A 3,195-nucleotide genomic window follows, 5' to 3' on the forward strand; every position below is an offset into this window, starting at 1 on the left:
TGTAAGTAATTGAAATGCATGTGGTGTGTTTCGTGGATATGTTATATATGTCATTTTATATGTATATGTCATTGTGCTGATAGAAAAAGCCGGACCCAAATCAGAACATACTTTTCCAAATGGACTGCTCCGGCTATGACAAAGTGTCATTCAAGAAAGTGATTTTTAACACCCGCCTCAACATGAGACCGCTAATGCTCTTTTCGCTATTCAGCATCAACTGAGAATCAAAGTGAGAAGTTCGAACGTGGTGGCATACTTACTCCTCTTAGGCTATATATCACTATTTTATATAGGCTAATTTATAATCAAGCAACAGATGGTTATCAGAGATGTTGTAACTGTAACTTATAAAGCATCAGGGGTCACATTTTTAACAATGTATTGTGACAGTATGCACAAAAACTATGTTTTGAAAATATACTATCAAACTACTGTACTTCTTTGTGGTAAACATAGGCCATTTGATCCACATTAGTTAGTGGTGAGAGAGAATTGCTCCTATAGTTTCTTGCTTTTCCAATAATCTTTCCATCATCAATGGGGGGTTATGGCAACTGACTATTTATATCATGAATGGTTTTTTTTTCTTCACAGAAAGTAATTGGAATTCTTCCAAGTTCACCCCAGTTAAAATAAGATAAACAATATTTTCCAAAGATAAACAAGATTTTCAGTTCTGAGCCTAAGAGAATGGACACTATGAGCTTAACTAGCCTTCTCAACGGATCTCAGTGTGTGCCAAGAACCAAGACTAAAGTATTCCCATCTCCAGCTGATAAAGTAACAACATCCTGTCTCTGGAGCCTGGGCTGACGCACTGGTTCCTGGTACTCCTTGTCCACTAGAAGAAAAGCACGCATTCAACGGAAGTCACATATAGATTGGAATTCTGAAGGTGAAAACATAGTTGGCCGTGGGCCAGCCTGCTGAAACAATATTTCATGTCTGCAATAAAGACAAACAACAATGCAACAGTGTGTCAACTTTGTCTTTAATGATCTGAGTCAGATAGGATGGCACTTACTGCAGATGTATGATTACAAATAGAAGCAGTGCTAATTTAAGGGACGAATCCATAATGCATTTACAGTGCCATCAACTAAAATACTACATGTCATGATTCCACCTCTTTAGAAGCAAAATAAATGGAAAATATGAAACATTATACCATCCACCTGGTAAATTATTGTGGTTTCATTCATCTGTTTATATATTTATTAATCTTATACATTATTAAGACAAGATACATTTAGGCAATGTTTTGTCTTTGGCTGATGTTTCACTGATGTCATACTATGCATGGTGGTGCAGCCCAGTCAGGGTTCTGGAGGGGGTCTTTGGCTGATGTTTCACTGATGTCATACTATGCATGGTGGTGCAGCCCAGTCAGGGTTCTGGAGGGGGTCTTTGGCTGATGTTTCACTGATGTCATACTATGCATGGTGGTGCAGCCCAGTCAGGGTTCTGGAGGGGGTCTTTGGCTGATGTTTCGCTGATGTCATACTATGCATGGTGGTGCAGCCCAGTCAGGGTTCTGGAGGGGGTCTTTGGCTGATGTTTCACTGATGTCATACTATGCATGGTGGTGCAGCCCAGTCAGGGTTCTGGAGGGGGTCTTTGGCGGTAAACTGGTATACGGTGCATGATCCATCCAGCTGGAGCCAGGAGAGCGAACGCAAACACTGACATTGTGAAGAGAGATTGCTGTGAGGGAAACAAAGAGACCACATACATATTTAGAATATAAAACAATCAAAAGGCCAACAGGCAATAGCTGAATGTAACTCCCTGGTCATGTAATGACACTGTAATTACCTGGGTCAGGTTTTTATGCATTTGTGTAAAACCCATCACCCCCCCCTCACTCTCTCTCTCATAAACACCAACTTTCTGTCTCTCCCTGTTTATCAAGCCCTCCCTCTCCTTCGTGCTGTAGGCTTACAGCTGGGCCGGCCAATTGACCTGCCCCCCAGAGGGTCATGATCCTTTGCTGTAATTATATTACATCATGGTCTCCCTAGCCTAGTCTCCATCCCCCTGCCTCCACAACATCCTCCACTGGCACTGTTGGGCTTCATTGCTACACCCATAAATGATCAGTTAAAAACCCTGAGGAAAGTTGAGCGGACGGCTGCACCAACACTAGGTTCTGTCTCACAACTCTGTCATCAGATCTCTTTTCCGAGGGGAAAGCTTGGCACTACTAACTTAAATAACTATAAATACAAATACATTTATTAATAAAATGTCTTTCTCTTTTAGCTGGAAAAACCACATTCGCTTGAATTCACCACATTAGAGAATGTAAAGTAATGTGTTAAAGATATGGCTGCCTCAGTCTGTAACTTTGTTGTAGTGTTGTAGTTTCTTGTCTGATGCTTGTGTAATTTTAGGAGTTCAGTGGGCCGCAATTCGTCAGAAATAGCTTTGTTTTAGTTCAATTCCTATGAGCTTTGCATGGACCAGCTTGACCATTCAATTCTAACATTGAATGGTAATATAAGATAACACATACTTTCAAACATTTGCAGGCAACAAAATAAAGAATGCAAAAATGATAATGAAATTGGTAACATGGACATAACGAAACAATTACCAAATGGGACACTTCCAAAACAATATTTTTCTGGTTGCAAGAAATAAGTTAATAAGGACAGAGAGATGAGGAGCGTTGGTTCCTACCCCAGGCCCAATCTTGTCCTTGGGTGGCTTGCTGTAGATATTTGATATGTGGTCCTGCAAAACCGCCTTTGTCCGTACAAGGAACCCAGTGGGTCCCCTAAAAAGAGCAAACATCACTCTACTTAATCCTGTGTGGCTAACGTCAGGTTCACAGCTTCTGGACAGCAGACCCTATCTCAGTAACAGTGGAAAACTTCCCAGCATCACATCCTCTGAGATAGAGATACTGGGCTTTCATCAAGCCTTCCCATCATTATCATCCAAAGGGAGGAGTCACTACAACAGGGCCCAGACTCCAAAACACACCATTGTCAAAAAACTTAGTTTACATGCAATCATAGAGGCTGTCCAAATGTATTGAGGACTGGTATGATTGGGCTTTATATGATTGGGTTTAATTGCAATCAAATGGTATAAAAAAATTCTATGGAAATGTTTCACCACAAAATGAATCTTACTTGCTTGACACCTTGAGAAAATAAAACCAGTGACACTGACTGTAGCCCACTA

At 40.8% G+C, this 3,195-nt stretch overlaps 1 long non-coding RNA gene across 1 annotated transcript; it reads right to left on the reverse strand.

Moving 5' to 3' along the window:
• Nucleotides 1-975: 975 nt before the first annotated feature.
• Nucleotides 976-2,902, reverse strand: LOC129811728 (uncharacterized). Its single transcript, XR_008752935.1, has 2 exons — nt 2,686-2,902; nt 976-1,707 (listed from the first exon to the last, which is right to left on the reverse strand). It is a non-coding gene; the product is annotated as an uncharacterized LOC129811728 (long non-coding RNA).
• Between the last annotated feature and the right edge of the window lie 293 nt (nt 2,903-3,195).

The sequence above is a fragment of the Salvelinus fontinalis genome, chromosome 15 (assembly GCF_029448725.1).
Source record: "Salvelinus fontinalis isolate EN_2023a chromosome 15, ASM2944872v1, whole genome shotgun sequence".
Lineage (NCBI taxonomy): Eukaryota > Metazoa > Chordata > Actinopteri > Salmoniformes > Salmonidae > Salvelinus > Salvelinus fontinalis.